Source organism: Zingiber officinale, chromosome 3A, assembly GCF_018446385.1.
Source record: "Zingiber officinale cultivar Zhangliang chromosome 3A, Zo_v1.1, whole genome shotgun sequence".
Lineage (NCBI taxonomy): Eukaryota > Viridiplantae > Streptophyta > Magnoliopsida > Zingiberales > Zingiberaceae > Zingiber > Zingiber officinale.
Genome location: NC_055990.1, coordinates 119,622,749 through 119,645,594, shown reverse-complemented (window position 1 = coordinate 119,645,594; position 22,846 = coordinate 119,622,749). Strand labels below are relative to the sequence as shown.

General features: G+C 39.3%; 1 long non-coding RNA gene across 2 annotated transcripts in view; it reads right to left on the bottom strand.

Annotated features, from left to right (window-relative positions):
* Positions 1–7,387, bottom strand: part of LOC122052366 — a 42,326-nt gene extending 34,939 nt beyond the window's left edge. For both annotated transcript variants that reach the window (XR_006131973.1, XR_006131972.1), the window contains exon 1: positions 6,834–7,387. This is a non-coding gene — a long non-coding RNA (uncharacterized LOC122052366). The remainder of the gene's footprint in view (positions 1–6,833) is intronic.
* Positions 7,388–22,846: the final 15,459 nt, after the last annotated feature.

Sequence of the window (22,846 nt, the reverse complement as noted above, 5' to 3'; positions counted from 1 at the left end):
AAACAACAAGAGAAATAGGGAAATTAATTTGGGCAACTTGGGAACATCTCACACAAACTATAAGGTTTAACAAATGATTTTTGTTTGCTAGAAATGGGGTGAGATGCTAGGATCAGCCGAATTATTCAAAATGTATCATGCATCCCTTGAATAATTAGGTTGAAGAGACATAAATTGAATATGGGGAAGACCATTACATAATTCATGTGTATTTGGTTCCTAGATCTTACTCATATATTCCAACCAAGGAAACTTGGTTGGACCTTTACCTAGAAATTATGAAACTTTGGTTGATGGACTGTTTGATACACTTGAACGATGCTTTTCATGATTTTGATTGATACTAGGACAAGTCCTTGAAAGAATGATAGCAAGTTGGTTATATTTTGACAAACTTGAAACTGAACATAACAAAGGTAAAAAATTTCAGTTTTCAGACCTTAAGTTGTGTGTTTTCTAAATGTCTGCAACTTTAGGGCTATAAACAAGTTCAGACCATAATTTTTAGGTAATCGTTATGCTTGTAGATCCTCCAGGTTCTAGGTTCTGAACTTGGAAGTTTTCCTAGAGAAACTTCCATGAACTATCGAACATCTCTATGAATTTAAGTTAATGAAATTACTAATTTCAGTTACTGAAATTACTGGAGAGATCTAAGTATCAGACACTGATCGGTCTACGGACCGATCAGGTCAACCTGGCACGCAGAGCCCGCTACTGATCACTTTCTGATCGGTCTACAGACCGATCAGGGAGTTCCCTGATCGGTCCGGAGACCGATCAGATCAATCCGGCACGCAAGGCCACTGATCATTCTCTGATCGGTCTACCGACCGATCAGGAAGTTCCCTGATCGGTCCAGGGACCGATCAGCGAGTACTGATCGTCTCCTGATCGATCTACAGACCGATCAGGATGTTCCTGGATCGGTCCATGGACCGATCAGGAGGCTCCTGATACCTCTGATCGGACAGCCGTCCGATCATTTCATCAACTGTACACCCATCAGAAAACCCTTAAAACTTCCCGATCCTTTCTTTTCCCTCTTCACGCAGAAGCCCTAGCCGACTCTTCCCTACACCTCACCTCTTCTCTTCTCTTTGCACGACGAAACCCTAGCCAAAGCTCTAGCCAAAGCTTCAATGGCACCAAGGTAACTCCTTACCTCTCTAGAACTTGGCATTTCGGTCTCATTTCTTACCATATCTGTGGTTTTTGTTTGCCCCATTATATCACTTTGTTAACTCTTAGAAAGAAACCAGTGGGTGAGGGGACCTCTAAGTCACCTGAGAAGTCGAAGTCTAAGGCTCCTTCCCGACCTCAACCATCTGTTTCCGGGAGATTCCCGAACCACAATTTTGAGGAAGCCTTTAGACAAAGAACCTTTAAATTACTCCCTTGTAGGTCAGTAGATCGTAAATTCATGGACAAATTTTGTCCAACTGTGTCTGAAATCATTGCCTACTACAAACTTGACTCACTTGTCTACTTAGAACGGGATATCAACTATGACTTGGTCTCTGAGTTTTATAACAACCTTCATCAGACTAATGATGTAGGTTATAAAACAAGAGTTGCTAAGCGAACTCTTGATTTCAGTTTCTCATCCTTCTTTGACTATCTCGATTGTCGGAGGTGTTCCGGTAATGTCTTTTCGATATTTCCTGATTTACCAAATCCTTTACCTCCACCCTTTGATATCTCATCTGACGATATTTATGAGTACTTCTTCAGACATCCGAGACCGGGTGGCCTTGATGAGCTAGATGTTGACTTTCCTACTTTTGCAGCCTTGAGATTATGTCCTCAAGACTACATTCTTTTTAAAATTGTCACAAACTGTCTTCTGCCTATCACATCTAAACCATTGTCTGAGATCCGACCATATCATTGCCTGATGCTTTATGGATTGCGTCGGCATCTCGACTTTGACATCATATCTAGCATCTACTCTTCGATCATCTCCTATAGTGAGCCGAGCGGCTACACTGTTTATATGTCTTATGGGCATATAATTACAGATTGGCTCGAGACCCTTCAGATTGATGTCTCTAAGGGTAGAATAGTTAAGATGGTCAGACAGGATTGCAGACTTGGGAAGCGGGCATTTTTCAAGTCTGGTATCATAGGACAAAATGGGGATGTTTGGTGGAAGGATGGGAGAGCTCTAGGTGAGTTACCACGGGGACCTCCACGACAGGTTGCAGCTGCTCCTGTTGCTGCTCATCCTGCTGCTGACGATGGAGAGGTCGATCCTGATCTGCGCTGGAAGATCGCCGAGCTGGAGAGTCGCTTTGATCGGCACGATGAGCTGCTGGTTGCTGAGCTTCACGGGCTGCGCGTTCGGATTGACCAGCGCTACGATGATTTACGCAGTCAACAGCTGGTGACACATCAGGCGATTATGGATTGGATGGCCAGATACCCACTTCCGCAGGATTTCCCGGGCTATCCATCCTCGAGCAGCGGCATGCCACCTCAGGGACTCATTCCTCCCGTTGATGATGCTGATGCTCCTCATGATGAGGAGGCTGATTGATATACATTATTCTATGATGTCATTTTAACTGTCTATGTTTTGGATGTTGGTTGTTGGATATGTATGTCTGTCCTGGATACTTACTGATTTCTTCTATTTATGCTGTTTATTTTCTTTCTTTATGTTTTACTCCTTATTGGTTTTTAATATGCTGTTCATATGTCATGTCTTGTATGTCTCTTATTTCTTTATCACTGTCTAAGTGAATTAAGAAAAAGACAGTATGGGTTAAGGGGGAGTTTTTTTTAAAGTTTTCTTACCTAATTCGCACCTTTTCGGTGTTTGACAAAGGGGGAGAGAATAACTAAGTTTAGAGATAAATGAAAGTTTGGCTTTAGGGGGAGGACCTTGATTCCCCTATCCTTACATGGTGTTGTATCTGTCTTAGGGGGAGGATCTTGATTCCCCTAAAAAATTAGGGAAATATGGAAATATGAACATTTCTGATCTAAACTTAAATCGTGTTGTCAAACAACAAAAAGGGGGAGATTGTTGATACAATCTGACCTGGCTGTTGTTTTGATGTTGACACTGATTTAAGTTTGTATCAGATATTAATTAAACTCAGACTGATTAATGATCAAGGATGATCATGAGGAGAGGAAAAGTCCAAGTACGGATACTTGGCACGCAAAGTCAGAGAGGGCTCGGTAGCTCGTTCTCTGGACCGGACGAAGTCGGAGAGGGCTCGGTAGCTCGTTCTCCGGACTAGGTCAGAGAGGGCTCGGTAGCTCGTTCTCTGGACCGGACGAAGTCGGAGAGGGCTCGGCAGCTCGTTCTCCGGACTAGGTCAGAGAGGGCTCTGTAGTTCGTTCTCTGGACCGGACGAAGTCGGAGAGGGCTCGGCAGCTCGTTCTCTGAACCAGACGAAGTCGGAGAGGGCTCGGCAGCTCGTTCTCTGGACCGGACGAAGTCGGAGAGGGCTCGGCAGCTCGTTCTCCGGACTAGGTCAGAGAGGGCTTGGTAGCTCGTTCTCTGGACCAGGAAAACGTTAGGGTTTAGGGCTGGGAGGCTCTAAAACTAACACAAGACATTGGATCGGTCTGTTGACCGATCCAGTGATACTCTGGTTGTCTGGATCGGTCGACAGACCGATCCAGTGATACATGAGTCACCTGATCGGTCTCGTGACCGATCAGTGACCACACAGAAATTCTCTGTGGGTTATCTGATTGGTCTGGGGACCGATCAGTAACCACACAGAAGCATTCTGTGGGCTATCTGATCGGTCAAAAGACCGATCAGAAACGCTGGGACTCAAAGCGAGAGGGGGGATCGGTCTGTGGACCGATCCACCCATAGGCTGATTGGTCCACAGACCGATCAGACTCTTCCCGGACCGATCAGGATGAGTCCTAATCGGTCCAGAGAGCTATGGATCGGTCTGTTGACCGATCCACAACTTGTCGTTTGTTTCTGCTGCTTCTCTGATATTTCTGATTCACCTGATCAAATCATCTGCTGTGAGATTTTTGAGTTACAGGTTGCAGGTATCGTGCCATTGGTTAATTTCAAATGAAGCTCCATCAGAAGAATAAGAACAAGTGCCCTTTATGTTGTATTTCACTGTAAGTGATGCAATTTGGGCTTCAACGTTCACTGGCCGCGATCAGTTGGACTCTTGCTCATTGGTTCGAGCTCAGAGACACCAATGAAGACCATGGATGGTATTGGTGTGAGTTCAGAGAACCAGATGAGAAGGAAGAGTGATTGGCGACGCCTGAGTTGGTTGCAGCGATTCGACACAGGTGACAGTGATTCAGGACAGTGAGAAAGCAGAATAAGAAGAAGGAAGAAGAGAGGTTTGCTAAGGTTCTGGAAAAACTCTCTCTGTCGATCAAGCAAGAGGCTGTGTGTTGTTGAGCTCTTGGCTGAAGACTTCCTTCTGTCTTTGCGTGCGTTTTGCTTCGTGGCTGTAAGTTTCATTTGTTCAATCCTTTAGCCACTGAACTCTGTAAGTCATTGTGCTTTATTGTCAAATCTATTCTGTGACTTTTGTGGAGAGGTTACTCCACCGAGAAGGAGGAATACTTAGTCGGAATTTGTCCGGGGTGTGATCTACCGAAAGATCAAGGGATCGTCCACCTTACGGACACGCCGAGGAGTAGGGGCAAGTTATCCCCGAACCTCGTACATCGTTTTGTTAGTGGTGATTGTTTTCCTTCTTTGCATCAGTTTTCTTTTTGTTTATTTCCGCTGTGCTAACAAAGTTTTGTGAGAAAATTGATTGAGTTTTAGAGGAGGCTATTCACACCCCCCCCCTCTCTAGCCATCCGAAGGTCCTAACATAATCGTCCAATTGGGGAGATTATTGGAGCAATTCCCCTCTGGTCAAGGTTTGACCAGTCTGATGTGAAGAAGAGTCAAGTAGGTCAAAGGGTTGACCGGATACTTGACTGAGAAAATCCTTACTAGAGGTTAAGTAGTTGAAAATCCTAGTGAGTGAAGTCAGGTGAAAGACCTAGTGAGTGAAGCTAGGTAGTTGAAAATCCTAGTGAGTGAAGTCAGGTAAAAGACCTAGTGAGTGAAGCAAGGCAGGTGAAAGTCCCGGAGAGTGAAGCTGGGCATTGGGAAAATCCTAGTGAGTGAAGTTAGGTGAAAACCCTGGTGAGTGAAGCCAGGCAAGAGAAAATCCAAATGGGTCAAGGGTGATCGGACATCTGGTGAAAGTCCAAGTGGGTCATGAAGGACTGGACACCCGACACGAGACGGTAAGTCCAAGTGGGTCAAGGTTGACAGGACACTTGGCACGAGGAGAAAAGTTCAAGTAAGTCAAAGGATTGATCGGGCACTTGGTGAAAAAGTCCCAGCAGGTCAAAAGTCCCAGCAGGTCAAGGTTGACTGGATGCTAAGCACGAGGAGTTCCAACAAGTCACGGTTGACTGGATGTTGGATTTGGGGACCCTTGAGCTTGAGTTAAGCAAGTCAAGGGTGGTCAATCGATCAGCCAATCGATTGGACCAAAGCCCAATCGATTAGCAGATCAATTAGGAGAATGCTGCGATAAACAGTAGCCCAATCGATCGGTCGATCGATTGGAGGTGTTTATCGCGCAAACAGAAGCTCCCCAATCGATCAGCCGATTGATTGGGGGCTGGAAATCGCGTGTGACGTGAGAAAGCTAAATTGATCAGTGGATCGATTCAGACTTTTCCAACAAAGAGCACAGAGATGCTCTGAATCAATCAGTCGATCGATTCAAGCCTCCCCAATCGATTGGTCAATCGATTGGGATACGAATGTTGCACAGGATGCAGGTTTTGGACGGTTGAGATTGCTGGGATCTGACGTGACAATCGATTGGGAGGAGCCCCAATCGATTGGAAGCTCTAAAAGCACTGATATAAAGGCGACAAAGCGTTCAAACGCAAAAACCTTCTTCCCGATCTTCACGCGATCTTCTTTGACACTTCTCGTCAGTTCTTGGAAGCTCTTGGGGACAAATGTTGGTGCACTTCCAAGGTTCAAGAGGCAACTACAAGCAACAAGTGAGCAAGAAGAAAGTTTTTTATTTGTATTCATTGTATTTTTCTTCTTGCGTTGAGTTGTTGTATGTGTGAGTGTTGTATGAGGTTTCTCCACATCCGGTAGTTATCGAGAAGGAGAGTTTTATTAGTGGAGTGAGCGTCATGTGTGGATCCTTGGATTAGTCGTCTTTTCTTGAGATAGATACCAAGTAAATCCTCTTGTTAGTGTTGTAAGTGTTTGCTTCGAGTTCTTTTCCGCTGCACATCATCACGAAGCATCAAGACAACGAACGCAACGAGCTATTCACCTCCGCTCTAGCTACAAATCGACCCTAACAATAGGGAATGGCTCGGATCATCTCTCACAAGGAATGTAGCGAAGATAGTCTTAGGATTCAATTTATTTGGAATGGGGGGTTGGGGTTGGTTGTTAAGCTATTAATGCTAAAGACGATTAATGAAAGACAACCTAATCTAACCTAAACTACGATTGTAATGAATTGAAAAAGCACAAGCAGTTATTGAAACTAAAGCATCTAATGGAACTTAACCTAATCTATACTACTTGCATGATTAAAAAATTAAAGAAACTAAGCTAGGAATGCAAATTGAAAAGCAAGAAAGTTAAACTAACCAAACTACTGCATTTAAGGAAAACAATCAGAAACAAAATTTATGATCAACTCTAATTTCTCAATTAAATCAATCAAGAATGTAAACAGCAAGTCTAACTGAAATTGACGACTGGAACAGAGGAAATTGAAGCCTACACTAATAAGATCGCAATTCATCAAGAAAACATAGGTATTCCATCAAATGGTTCTTACAGATAAGCTAGGGCAACCCCAAGCTGGGTTTGATCAGAAATTGGAGAAGAACCAGCGGCGGCAAAGGTAATTGACAGCAAATGTTGGTGGATGGAATAAAGGAAGATAGTACCGAATCTTCCAAAGAGGAAGGGGATCCCCTTGCTTCTTCACAAGGTTCGGTGGCGTTCGGTTTAAGCTCGGCGGATCTCAGCTGCGGTGCGTCGCGACGTGGAGAATTCGGCTGGGAGATGCGGTGTCATTGATGAATGAATTTAGATTGCTGGTGTGGAAGGAAGCTCTTGGCGTCGCGAGATGTAGATGAAGGTAGGTGGTCGGAGCTCGATTGTGGCGCACGGATGAAGTAGGGAATCCCCTTGCTTCTGTAGTGGTCGATGGATGAATGTGGATGGATGAGGAAGGGGTTCCCCTTGAACTCGATGATGGATGAAGGTGGAAGAGCTCCGGTGGCCGGCGGTGATGGAGGAAGTGAATCGGAAGAAGCTCTGGTTTACGCCCCCGTCAAAAATCGCAATCCGTGCCTTTTACCGTAGCCTCTCATTTTTAAATCTATGGGATTTGAACGGCCGGCTGAGGTTATTCCAGATTTGATCATGGTGAGAATCTATCTACTCTCCTACTAACTTGGACAGCTCGGATCTTCATCGATCGTTGAGATCCATCTTAACTTTGAATGAACAGTTCGGATTAAATTAAATTAAATCTTTTTAATTAAGTTCAATTTGAACTCGACTCCATTGATCCATGATTGTCTTAAAAATCGTCCTCTCGGATGGGTTCAGTGATAAACGCATAAGTTGTTATCATAATGAGATATGGGGTTCGAATTTTGATAAAGTCAAAGTAAATACTTTCCTTATGTGTTAGTCACTATTCCAAAAGCTAGTAACCGCCCATGATTTACCTCCTCCGTATTAGTCTTAGGACTGGTTGACGGAGGTGCTGGGACGAACGTATTTACCTTTTGCCACAATGATTATCTTAAAATTCAAATATTTAGATAAAATATAAAATAATTTGTATTAAAGCCCAAAGATATATCTAACTAGTGCAATATGGTATAATCACATATTTAAACACACGAGTGATAAAAAACAGTTTAATTATCCCAATAAAATGATGGTTATCAGGTTCCAAGATGGATCCTTCTAGATAACCTTCTTAGTTCTAAGTTATCTATACTTTAATATTAAAAGGATTTTCTTTTCTGAAATTTGAGGTGCATCTTTTGAGTGTTGATATTGTTCTATTGTGTATGTATTATACTTTTATCGGATATTCTAGTATCAATTTATTTGCTTCCAGTTTTGGTACTTGCAATAACATCAATAGACACATTTAATAAAATCTTGGCACAATCTGATGCAAGGAAGTTAATTTAGGATGATGATAGCTCTGCCTATCCTAAAGCTGATCATATAAACAATTATTTGGGGGAAAAAATTTATTGACTAGATTTATGATGTTTTCTGAAACAAGATATCTTTGACTCTCATTCTCCATCAGTCATATTTATAAACTCATTTCGGATGTAACTTCTAAAAACAGTAGGCCCGAGGAGAACTAGGGTATTCAGAGCTTCAGATCTAAAGCAGTTGACAGGTATGAACATTAGTTGAGAATTTTATGAAAATAGTGTATAATTCATTCGATGCACCAACCATTCATCTCTATCGTTTTCTATTAAAACAAATATAAATTAAACTATTTTTGGTAATCTTTAGATCTTGTCTTATGTTTGTCTATTTTTCTACCTGTTCTTGTGGAGTCATTCCTATGACATCATTTCTCCACCACTGCTTCACCATTCCCATGTCATCTTCCACAGTCACTTTGTTTTGCCTTTCATATACCATTTCAATTCATGATGGTGTATGCATTTGCAATTTGATCATGAAGGCACTTTGTTTTTAGATGTAAAAATTGGAAAGAACGTCAGTGTTTTGTTTGTTCTCATTTATTGTCCAACTCAAATGATCTCCTGCCAAATTTCGTGCTTGAATTTTAGTATGCAATAATCTGGACATCAAATTTCAAATGCTCCGGTTATGATTTGGTGCGTCCGAGAAAACATTCTGACCCAGTTGAAATGTTAGTTCCCAAGAAGTTCAGCAAAAGCATTGCGGATGAACTGAAATATGTTACCACTTCCTTCCTCGGGCATACAACTCAGTAAATGCAAACCCCTCAGACTAAATATTACAATTGCTAGTCAGCTAGATGTTAAACTCTTAACGGCTTCAAAATTTGTTATTCTAGATGGCTGTGTTAAGTGGAGCTGTTTGCTGGTCTAAGTGTAGTGGTTGTTAGGGGGTTTGAGGATTTAAGCATTTTTTGTTTTTGTACTAATTCCTTTTATTGAGATCTATCTATAATATGTTGGTAATATTACATCACTAATATTACAAACTTATTACCTTCTATCTTTTAAGGTGTGTATTTTCAGGCAGTTCTTCACATGGAAATCAAAAGTGATGAATTTGTGCTTGGACGAGCAATTGCATTAAGAAAAAAAAACTGAGCCATTAATTTTTGTTTCCTGTAGGATGATGATGTTGTTGCACTGATGTATTACCGCTTCATCTCCCTTCAGTTTATGCCTAATTAATCAGCTCTTTTGATTGTTGCTTCAATAATAAATAAATGGAAAGATTTTTAAAGTTATTAATAAAAAAATTTGAAGGCATCCGGTATCTAAGCGTTAGACTTAACTAATTCTCGGAATTACAGTCCGGTTCTATAAAAATTCCCTACCAATCATATGAATAAATAAGAAAAATATATATAGAAATTCATCGTGATAGCTAGCATTCTCAGATCCGTTATCCATTAAAGAGAAAATCTTTCATAATATGTCATAACTAAGTTTTAAATTTCAGATGTCTAATCTATTATTGGAGAGTCTAATCATGACATCCTATCTTGGGGTCAAAAATGTTGAACTATGTAACATCAAACTTAGGATGATAGATTTGATTCCATGAAAATTTTCCACCGACTACTAGGATAAATCAGGAAGTGCTAGCGGTGAGTAGCTCAGAAGTCCAGTATCCCATGGCTACCCATCCCTTTTGGATTTTTTTTTTTTTAATGTGTAGTGCCCTCCCGCTGTATTATAGTCATAGGCAAAAGTAAAGTATAAGTGGGGTATTAATGTTATATGAGTTAATATCTTTAAAATTTTGAAATCTATTAATAGTTTGCTAATCTCGTTATTCATCTTATTTCCCTTTAGGAAGAAGTCTTATCTTGTCAATTCTTGATTTCTCCCTTTTTATATATTACATTGGATAAATCTTTTTGAAAATTTCTTTGTTGTCCAAACTTTCTTATTCCATTTAATAGTTGAAATTCCTAATTAATTCACTTTCATTTGTCATTTACTTTTACTTTTGCCATTAGATCACTTTTAATGCTAACTCTTAATCCTTTTTGACCTAAAGTCCAAAAGGGAAAAAAAAAATAAATAGCCACAATAATCCATTATTTTACTGACCTAAATCCTAATTCTAAACATTGAAATTATTATAACTAAGTAATATGAGACTTATAGATAAAAAAATGAAAAGTAAAAATAAAAAATCTCACATGACAATTAAAAATTTAAACTTAAAGCTTATTCTATATATAAGTCTAAAATCTCACTTGTTCCCGAAACAAAAAATATTCACAAAATTCATATATGCATTAGCATAAACAACAGAAAAATAGCAACTCTAAAAAGTATAAACATCCAAAAACTTATTCTACATCCTCACTAAACTAAAAAAGAGCTAAAATTTTTATTGATGAATCTAAACCAAATAAAGATGGAATAAAGTTCAATCATTAAAAATCTCCTCTTTATCATCAAATATGACATACAATGAAGTAGGAGTGAAATATTGATGTGATAAAATTGCATCAAATACGCACATTAAAGATATTACAAAATATAGGAAGGAAGTTTATAGGCTGTTATGACTACAAGATTAGTACTCAAGTATCTTAATATACCACATAAATCTAAAATCACTAATATTTAATGAATATCAACTACTATTTACATGCAGAAAATGGTGGATATGGGTTCTTCTGGTAGATGGATGAAATATAAGAAGAAGCACAAGACTTCAACAACTTCACCTTCTAAAAAGTTCAGGTTAAGGTTAAGCTTTCAAAGGTCGTGTGGGAGTTTTTTTTTTCTTTTCATTTTTTATCTAGAAGTCTAAGGTTACTTTAAGGTTACTTTACTGTAAGGGTGATTCAATCACAATAATTTCAACATTCAGAATTAGGATTCAAGCCAGCAAAGTAATGAGTTATTTTGGTCATTTATTATCTTTAGGTCAAAGGGGATTAAGTGTTAATTTTTAAATATGGGGATAAACTTCTACTTGATGGAAAATACAAGTGGTTTAAAATTATATCATATACTATCAGGAAAAAATAGTTTTATATGAAAATATATCTCATCTTCAAAAGTTTTTAATGTTTAGGGAGTAAGGTGATGCGTGTGGTAAATCCGCAAGTGCATGGAGATGTCGTCAAGTAATAAAAGATATCGATCCCATGAGGATTGTGAATCAAGTACTAGTTAGAATGGAAAAATAAGTTATCTAGACAATCAAGGGTCTATCTGTGTCACTAGAACAAGAAAGAAAGTTGGAGTTGAGAGAGCAAGAAAGAGAGGTTTGAGAGAGAAGTAGAGAAGAATGCAGAAAGATCATAGAAAGAAGGAAGAGTGATCAAAGTAAAAAAGACAAAGTGTGATCACAGAAGGAAGGCAAAGTGTGATCAAGGAAGGAAAGCAAAGTGTGATGAAAGTAGAGAGGCAAAGAGACCACATAAGGTTTAGTGGTGAAGGACAATTCTAGGACTTCGGTATCACCCAAATGATTGTAAACACCTAATCTAATTTGGTTTCCTATCCTTAATGGTATTTATGTAGGAAGACCATCCAATGGTATCTGATATGAGATTTTGCATCTACAATGACATATCAGCCCTAATCATTGTATACTTTCGGAAGGATCGTAACTAGCGATTGAAACCTAGGGGGACCCTATCAGTAGATCTCTCAACCTCTAATTAACCACATTTCCTACTACGTGACAAAGAATTAGGTTTGATCCATTAAGCTCTATGACGTCCTAGGGTTCCTCGCAGCATATCGGGTTGCACTTTCATATTCGACTCTCCGTGTCTATGGATTAGAGGGTTGGCTTATCCTTTCAATTCATCCCCAAACTCTTATAGGATGCGAATCTCATGCTTTTGACATCGAGATCATGCTAATATGGTAGATCCGAACCAAAACCACACATTTCATTAAACAAGAAATATGCAAACATATAGATTAAATGAAAAGATTTTCACATATCAAAAGGGTTACTCCCTGTAAATACCCCATGGTAGTTTTGATGTGATCTACCAAGTCAAGTTAGGTCTTGTTGTGGTTTAATCCTTGTGTTTAAGTGCATAGGAGCACAGAAAGTCAAGCAAAAGATGCAGCTAGAGAGAAGGACGACATGGGAAAGAGTCAACGGGCTTGGTACGTTCGAGGGATGAGACATGAGGAAGAGTATGTTGGCAGACGAGAAGGAAGCGCACAGCGATTCCAAGAGACGAGAATCTGGAGCGGAAGGTTGCTCGAGAACGCCGAAAAATGAGTTCGGATGAGCCCTATTCTGGATGGCTGAAATCACCCAGAGCGGAGCTTGAGCAGAAGACCGGACAGGAATTCAACTTGGAGTTAACCCTAGTCCAAGCGCTCGGACTTGGTCTGGCACCCAAATCACCCAGGGTAGCCAAGGCGCCTCGAGTGTGAGCCTGTGGTCACAGGCCGGTTCAGCTTGGTTTGAACGCTCGAACCTGGTCCGAGCACCTAGACCAGAAAACTTATGGAAAGTGCACTATCACGATTCGGTGCGGTACAGATAAAATTATATCCACGTCTAGGCACTTGGAATCCTTCCAAGCGCCCTGATCCTAGAAGCTAGATACAACACTTGTAAACATTCTACCTTTTGTTTAACTTCATATTCGAGTACTTTAACTGTTGTAAGAGGCTTCTCCGCCTGAAGAAAATTTGATAGTGAGCTTTATTTGCCTTAGATTTGCAATCCTCTGATTGCAAACCAAGTAAATGATCTACCTCTTCCTTCTTGTTTGTTAATTAATTTTTTTTATGCAAGTGTTTCTTAATTTGGCTTGAAAAGATGAGAAAGGTTCAATTTCTATTTCAGGCTATTCACCCCCCCTTTAGCTGGTAGCCAAGGGACCAACAAGTGGTATCATAGCCCCATCGCTTTAAGAGGACTAATCATTGATCGAAGCACAAGAAATGGTTGGACCGAGCATCTAATCATTGATCGAAGCACAAGAAATGGTCGGACCGAGCATCTATCCACCTAAGTTCAAGGAGGAATTCACGAACTGGAAGAAAAAGATGGAAGTATATTTTAAAATAGATTTTGATTTGTTATTAATTATGAAGTTTAGTTTTGTAGCACTAGAGGGCCAAGAAGAATATCAATGGATGAAAAATGAGCAAACCGACTTTGGGCAAAACAGAGTTTCATATGCTTAGCATTTTACCACCGCAAGAAGTCAACTGGATCGAAGCCTACAAGTCAGCGAAGGAGCTCTAGGAGAAATTCCTGGAACTACACGAAGGGACCTCGGAAGCAAAACTCGCGAGACGGGATCTACTCCGGAACCAGATCAACAACCTTCGATTATAATAAGGAGAAACCGTAGCACACCTTCACTCAAAGATCAAAGAACTTATCACCGGACTCATGAATCTTGGAGAAAAGGTAACCAACTGAAATTCACTAAGGTATGCACTTAATACCTTTCCTAGGACCCCTGAATGAGTATACTTAGTATATGCTTATTATATCTCTAAGGATCTAGAGGTAAGTACTTTATAAGAGTTATTTTCGACATTTGAAGTTGATGAAACAAGATGTGCAAATCTGAAGGAGTCCAACACAATATTACCTTAAAGGCAAAAATGGATGAACCAGAATCCGAAGCTTCCCTTGACATTAACAAAATGGTGTTCATGGTAAGGAAATTTAAAAAGTTTTTTGAAAAGAAAGGTAAGATGCTACTACTATGATGAAGAAGGGTACGTCAATGACAACTGCCTAAAATTGAAGAACAAGAAGAAGAGCAAGAAGTTGATCAAGACAAAGCATAGAAATCTAAAGGCAATGTGGGACGAAATGTTGTCCGAGTCGGAGATCGAAGCCCTCGCCGGACTTGTGCTAGTGGCAAGTCACCAAGAAGAAGAAGACGAAGCAAAATCATCCGAAATGAGTATCGAGAGCATAGATGAAGGGGAAGTAACATTAGAAGGAATCCGCACTTCACGGGGAGTATCAGAGATCAACAAGGTAAGTCAGGTACGATCTTTAATTACCTTTTGATCAATTATTTAAATTTATTAAAATTTTATCAAAAAATTCTTGTCAATTAGAAAATAATAATAATAAATTATTAAAATAAAATAATGAATTAAAAGGAATTCTAACTACATCTTGTTGATTAGAAGATTTTGACAAAATAAAATTAGAAAATGAAAAATTACAAGAACAAATAGAGAAGTTAAATATTACATGTTTGAATTCAAATTTTAAAAATGATCAAAGACTAAATTGGCACTTTAGATATCATAAGGGTCAAATCAGAAAATTATCAAGAAAATATATTTTAAGAAAATTTTTTATTAATCCAGTAGGAAAGAATCTATTTTGGGTTCAAAGATCATGCTTAGGTTAAATTTTTATGCATGCTTCATTTTTTAAATTTTTTTGCTTACAAATAAATTACTTTGCATGATTTTTGTTAGAAATTAATTAGAATTTAATTTCTTTGAGAAATAATATTTTATCACTTATCTATAGGAAAATTTTTAAATTTTTCTGACCATTAAATTATTTTGTATGAATTATTTAAGAAAAATTATATTTGTCCATTTAAAATATCTCACAGAGTTTTTTTTGTAAAATTTATTTTTCTATGGAACTTTGTCATTTTCTCTATTTAAGAGAATTTTTTTTTACTGTTGGTGAATTTTCTATAAATTATTTATCCAAATAAATTTTTTTAATATTAATAACTCTTGAAAATTCAATTTTTGAAATTTTATTTATTTTTACAAAGTTAATTTCTATTATACATTCTGATAAAATATTTTAAGATTTTTCGAGATTAATAACTATTTTTAAATATTTTTTTTGGAAAATATGTCTTTATGTAGAAATAAATTTATTTATGCTTAAAATAATACAATTTTTTTTTTAAAAAAAATATATCTGCTTAATATTTGACTGTTCAACTATTATAAAATTTTTAGAATTTTTCTAAGTCTAACATTTATTTTTTTAAAAAAATATATAAATTAGAAAAATCTAGATTTCCAAAACTTAATCTTCCTTATCTTTTCTGGATGATAGTCAATGTTTTTTCTTTTCCCTTAGACTCTGATTTAAATTTGTTTTAAAGTTATTTTTATGAGATATCCCATTTTTAATATGATCAAAGGGAAAGAACTAGAGGTTAAGTCAAGGGGGAGGGTACATTAATTTTTGCACATTTTTTTCTTAAATGCAAAATATGTACTTGCTAGTTTTCTATTATTTATTTTTTGTTAACCCTAACTTAACTTGGGTTGCTCACATCAAAAAAGGGGAGCTTGTAAGTACCCCATAGTAGTTTTGATGTGATCAACCAAGTCAAGTTAGGTTCTGTTGTGGTTTGATCCTTGTGTCTAAGTGTGCAAAAGCTTAGGAGCACAGGAAGTCGAGCAAAAGACGTAGCTAACGAGAAGGATGGCATGAGAGAGAGAGAGTCGACGGGCTCGGTATGTCTGAAGGACGAGGCACTGTGGAAGAGTACGCTGGTGGACGAGAAGAAAGTGTGTGGTGATTCTGAGGGACAAGAAGCCAGACTGGACTATTGCTCGAGAAGGCCGAAAAATGGGTTCGGGTGAGCCCTATTCTAGATGGCCAAAATCACCCAGAACGGAGCTGGAGAAGAAGACCTAGATAGGAAGTCAACTTGGAGTTGACCCTAGTTCGGGCACCCGGAGCTATTCCAGGCGCCCAGACTCTGAGTGCTCGGATCACTCGGGGAAGCCAAGGCGCCCTGGGTGTGAGCCAGCTATTGAGGACCGGTTCAGCCTGATCTAGGCACCCAGACTAGAAAACTTATCGAAACGTGCACTATCATGATCTAGTGCGACATTGATAAAATTTTATCCACGTCTAGTCACCTGAAACTATCCTAGGCGCCCTAATTAGGGCTATAAATATAATCCTGATCCCAAAAGCTAGATACAGCACTTGTAAACATTCTACCTTTTGTTTAGCCTTATATTCGAGTACTTTAACTGCTATAAGAGGCTTCTCCGTCTAAAGGAAATTTGATAGTAAGCTTTACATGCCTTAGATTAACAATTCTCTGATTGCAAACCAAGTACTGATTTGCCTCTTCCTTCTTTTTTGTTAATTAGTTTCTTTTTATGCAAGTGTTTTTTAATTTGGCTTGAAAGGATGAGAAAGGTTTCAATTTCTATTTCAGGCTATTCACCCCCCTCTAGCCGGCAGCCAAAGGACTAACACTCCCTACATCCTAGAATTAAGAGAACTACTCTATGACAAAGGAATTACATATAAAAGACACTAATAAAAGTATTCATACAGATTAAAATAGAGAATAGAGATATAAAAATGCTTAGGGAGAAGATTCTTGATGTCTTTGGAATGGTTCCCTTACGTCAAAGGTGGATGAATCACCGGAGTGGATGAAGCTGAGTGCTCTAGGGTTTCCCCTAGAGGGACAAACCTGTTGGATCGTAACGTTCAATAGAGGGGGTGAATATCGATTTAAAACTTGTCGAAAGTACATAGCGGAAAAGTAAATGCAAAAGGGAATAACACAAGTAGGTTTTTTTACTTGGTTCAGAGCCTGTGTCGATTCCTACTCCAAGGCCCGCACACGAGGTTGTTTTCGATAGGCAATTCACTAGCAATTCAAAAATGTTTACAACTTAAAGTACACGAATGCTAATAAAGAAAATAGTACTGACAAAAATGAAGAATGAAAAAGGAGAGCGTTGTCAGCAGCGTCGCAGGAGCATCAGAGATTGAATTGAGAGTTAATGTTGGAGTTTCAGCCTTGACCCTCCTTATAAAGGAGGTTCGGGGTGCCTGGAACTTTCAGGGCACCCTGAACATGACGTAGTCGAGCCAACCAGGGTGCTCCACGTGGTGAGGTGACGCTGAGGATAAGATTTTTCCTCCGGGCACCCGGGTATCTCCCGGGCGCCCGAATTCTGTTTTCCAGCGGTTTCCTACCTGCAAGAAAATGTTAGTCCGAGGCAAATATATATCCTGTAAAATAGAGTGTTAGCACAGTTTATCATTAAATAAAATATTAATTAGATTCCGTCTCCTCGAGATTGGAATCTAGTCAAGATCTCGACTTAGAGTTCCGAAATGATTCTAAGTCGGATCGGCGCCTAAGTTCCCTTCTCGGGAACGCATGCTCACAGTCACTCCCCTCCAGTGGCTTACCTTCACTTACTTGTCATACGTCCGGTCAGCCCTTCGACCCATTTGGACTTCGTGCCAGTTATTTGGTCAGCCCGTCGACCTAGCTGAACTTCGTGCAAAACGTTCGGTCAGCCCGTCGACCCATTTGGACTTCATGCCAGCTATCTGGTCGGCCCGTTGACCTAGCTGGGCTTCGTGCCAGACATCAGGTCAGCCCACCGACCTGTCTGGGCTTCTCCTGCACACTCGGTCAGAGTGTTAGATAACAACAAAACTAACTTAACCTATTTTGTCATTCATCAAAACTCGAGTTAGACCGTTAGTGTTAACCGCACCAACAAAACCCTCTCCCAAAGAGGATGACAAAGTCCTCTGGTCCAAAATTCCTAATCCAATCGATAGAATCCTCTTATATAGGTGCTATAAACGGTCGCCTGACATGGGCAGTGTCGCTGGGCATGAGCACCCATGTCGGGCGTTGAGGCGTGTATCTAGAGGGCCACAACCTGTACTGCTGGGAACGGGCACCAGTGGTGAGGCGGTAAAATTGGGCACGACCCATGCCACTAGGCATGGGCAAGTCATGGGGATGTTCTTGAGAAGGGAACGACCCGTGCCCTGAGGCACGGACCCTCATGGCAGAGTTCCAGATGCAGGCACGGGTGCTTATGGCTTGGCATAGCTTCTCCACTTGATCACCTTCACTCCTCGTTTCTCTCTGTCATTTGTTCCTGTCAACCAAAATGCATGAGAGTAGTATCTAGGAATAATAAAATATGAAAATGAAATATAAAATCAAAATATCATGAATCATGCATGTAAAAGTAGGTCGAATGTAGCATGAAAATATGATAAAAATTCTATATACTCCATCTTTTCTACATCAATGTAGGTCATATATCTAAATGTACCTTCGAGGTTATCTAACTAGGTATGAGTCATCCATGGGTCAGAAGCTCTCATGGAATAGAGAACATCGATCCTCTATTAATTAGGCTAGTATTGGTATACACGCCTTGTCCAATACCCAATTGGTAGTGGAAGAGGTGGGTATCAATATTAGTGTTTCCTAAGTCTGTACTTCTTGATCTCCAAAGGTTATTGATGGGTCCAACCCCTACTTTCCAACTTGGTCTTAGTTGGTGCTATAGAAGAATCTACATCCATTATATCAGGTTTGGGTCCTAAGTGTCAACTAGTCACATCCAAGGTCGACCCCGATTATAAATAAGACTTACTCACTAAGTGTCATTATGCTATAAATGAATAATTGAGTAACTAATAGACAGGTATAGAAATGACTACACCATCCAATAAAATTGGAGGGAGTTTAACCAACCATATCTTAATTCTTACGATATTCAACTTGTCTAATAATAAACTGTACCAAGTAGTAAACACAAAAGGTAGTGTTGGTCCCCATGGTTGTTTTGATGTGATCAACCAAGTTAGGTTAAGTCATATTTGGTGTTGATCCCTATGTCTAAGTGTGAAGGAGCTTAGGAGCACAGGAAGTCGAGCGGAAGATGCAGCTAGCGAGGAGGATGGCACTGGAAGGGAGTCAACGGGCTTGGTGCGTCCGAAGGATGAAAGAGCTGCGGAAGAGTACACCAGTGAACGAGAAGAACGTGCATGACGTTCGAGGGATGAGAAGCCAGGGCAGAAGCATGCTCAAGGAGAAAGCTGAAAATTGGGTTCGGGTGAGCCCTATTTCGGTTGACCATAATCACCCAAGCTATCGGGACTTCGGAAGCTAAAGAGAAAACGAAGAAGAGCTGGAAAAGCATATGAAGTCACCCTCAACAACTGTTGAGGCGCCTCCACCCTCATCAGGCTGAGGGTGCCGTCAGCAGCATTGAGAATGCCTCAACAATATTGAGGGTGCCCTCGACTTGGCCAAAGTGGTTGTTGACGAGCGGATAAAGCTTTATCCTCTTGGAGGCGCCCTCAACCCCTTTGAATGTGTCCTCAACACTTGAGATAGAGTTTCCAGGAGCTATATAAAAGCCTCTGGAGCTAGGAGTTATTTATTTAACTCTGTATTCAATTTCTAGCAACATCTGAACTTTCTTAGTGTGTAAAAAGGCTTCTCCACCTACAGTGAAGGAGACGTTTCTAGTGGAGCTGTTCACCTGCCTTGGATTAACAACCACCTAGGTTGCAACCAAGTCAAATCCCTGAGTCTTCTTTCTTTCCTTTATGTTATTTTCTTTCTATTTTAATGTTGCTATTTTAGAGTTGAAAGAATGAGGAGAGTATTTTCGTATTACAGGTAATTCACCCCTCCCCTATTGCCTGCCCCGCATCACCAACAAGTGGTATCAGAGCCAGACCACCTCAAAAGGATTGACCGCCGACTGAAACATCAAGATCAAGACGATGACCGGTGCAAGTATTCATCCCTTGAAATTCGATGGAGACTTCGTAACATGGAAACGTCGAATGGAGGTATTCTTTAAAATAGAATTTGATATTCTTTTAATTATGAAATATGGTTTTGCAGTCGCTAAAGACAAGGAAGAATACAACTTGATGAAAAAGGAACAAGTTGATTTCGTGGCCAACGGAAAGGCAGAGTTCTATATGCTCAGTGTTCTGCCGCCCCAGGAGGTAAGTCGAATTGGAAGCTACGACTCCGCCAAAGACCTTTGGGAAAAATTCCTAGAACTCCACGCAGGCACCTCAGAAGTGAAGTTAGCAAGGCGTGACATCCTTCGGACTCAGCTTACAAATATTTGGATGAACAATGGTGAGAAGGTAGCGCAACTCCAAGCAAAAATTAAGGAGCTAATAACTCAACTGAACAACCTCGGAGAATCAGTAATAAATCAAGACTCGATCTGGTATGCGCTCAATGCCTTCCCAAGAACTCTAGAATGGACATCCTTAATAAATGCATACTATATCTCTAAGGACTTTGAGGTAAGTACGTTAGAAAATTTCTTTTCTATCTTCGAACTTCATGAATCTCGAATTGCAGAACCTAAACAAATAGAGAAGTTAAATCTCAATGTTTCCCTACAAGTCGAGATGGACGATCCTGACTCTGAAGCATCAATCGACGAAACTGAAGTGGCTCTATTGGTAAGAAAGTTAAATAGGTTCATTAGGACTAATAAATTTAGATCGCAGTCGAGAAAGCATCAACGCAACAGAAGGATGGTCCGTTGCTACAACTGTAACGATGAAGGGCACATCAAGGATGACTACCCAAAATTAAAGAAAAGGGACAAGGAGAAGTCTTAAAGATCGATGTCCACTAAACGCAAGAGTCGGAAGACTACATGGGATAAATCATCATCCTCCGAATCTTAAGTCGAAGCCTACGTTGGACTCGCTCTAACAGCAATCCACCAAGAAGAGGATGAGACCAGCTCAGAAATGAGCATAGATGAAGGGGGAGAATTATCAGAAGAAGAAAGCTATGATGAAGGGGGAGCATCAGAAATTGAGGTAAGTAAGGTACGTGCGCTAACTACCAAGCAGTCCTTTCAGTTCATTAAAGTGCTCACTAAAGATTTAGTTAAATTATAAAAGGAAAATAATGAGTTAAAATTAAACCTAGCAAAGGCATGTCCTCTAGAAATGTACGATAATCTAAAATTAGAGAATGAAAAATTGAAAATTAAAATTGAAAAATTGAAAAATGTGTTAGGATGTGTACTAAAAGCCTAGCTTTTTGTATGAATATTTATTTTGAAATAAGAATCACATTGGTCAAATGTCTACGTTTAGTTACATGTAGTTGTCTATTTAATTTATATTGTAGATAACATGGTGTGTGGTGTCACACAGAAGATAATGTTATCAGTTCCTTATAAATTATAAATAGTAGCTCACAACCAAGATGGATTGGGACAAACCATTGAAATGGTTGTAGTGTAATTTGGTATTAGTTTATCTTGACTATAAAATTACACTAGTACACTATGTGTGTATTGGTAGGACCATTTGAGGTTGTTTCTTTTTATACTGTCTGCATAAAAAAATAAAACCTCTATTATTATGGATGTGTGTACTATTAATCCTGATATAATAACAAACACATATACTCAATCTTTATTTCTTTATTTTATCAAAGAGTGAGATTTATTCAGTTAAATCAATAGGCCCGATAAGTTAGGAAATAATATTATTTGTATGGTGTATTGTTGATTATAAAAGTAAATAGTGTCCTAGTAATCTAGATTGATGATGCCCCCTTGAGGAGATCATAAAGATTATCATGTAAACCCTGCAAATGGACTTAGTCCGACATGATAATAAGGTTGAGTGGTACTACTTTTGGAGCTAGATGTTAATTAAGTGAGTTGTTAGTAACTCATTTAATTAACGGGCATACGATATCTTAAACATAGGGAGACTAACACACTCATGATAAGTAGGAGCTCATATTATAATATGGGATTGGTGCGGTAGTTCAATAATAACTCTATAGTGGTATGAGTTATTATTGATGAACTTGAGTTGGGTGTTCGGGTCGAACACAGGAAACTCAAGTCCATCAGAAGGCCAAAACCAATTTCTCCTCTCGGTCCCTGTTGTAGCCTCTATAAAGCCTCGCATTCACCCGTTTTGGTTTTGCTTCCTACCCAAGAAAGGGGTCGGCCAAGCCTTGCTTGGTGCCCAAGCAAGGGGTCGACCAAGCCTTGCTTCCTACCCAAGAAAGGGGCCGACCAAGCCTTGCTTGGTGTCCAAGCCTTGCTTGGTGCCCAAGCAAGTGGCCGGCCAAAACAAAAGAAAAAGAAAAAAATGAGAGAAAATGAAGAGAAAAGAAATGAAAGAAAAAAAGGAGAGATTTTTTTTCAACAGAATCAAAGATTTTTCTAAAAAGAATTACGTTGATTCTTTCTTAGAAATTTTCTAAAAAGAATTATATTAATTCTTTCCTAAGAAATTTTTTCTAAAAAGAATTATGTTAATTCTTTCCTAGAGATTTTTCTAAAAAGAATTATGTTGGTTCTTTCTTAGAAATTTTCTAAAAAGAATTATGTTGATTCTTTCTTAGAAATTTTCTAAAAGGAATTATACTAATTCTTTCTTAAGAATTTTTTCTAAAAAGAATTATGTTAATTCTTTTCTAGAGATTTTTTCTAAACAAAAATTTATTACTTTTTCTTTTTTTTTTTCTGGTGCAGAAGGTTATAAAAGGGGAGGAGGTCATGCCACCATAATCATCCAATCTCTCTTGAGTTGTTTCCCCTTGCTTGTGGTCGGCACCTCATCTCTTCTTTTCTCCCTTTTCTTTTCTTTCCTCTATGGCCAGCGCCCCACTTTTTCTTCTTCCCTTTTCTTCCCTCTAGAGCCAGCGCCCCATCTTCTCTTGGCGACTGGAGCTTGGAGGAAAAGAAAACGAAGAGACGAAGCACCTTGGTGGCCGGCGATTTTGAAGAAGAAGGAGGAGGCACTCCTCTTCTTTGCATCTTTTGGTGGTAGGCGGCTTGGAAACAAAAGAGGGTTCGGGTG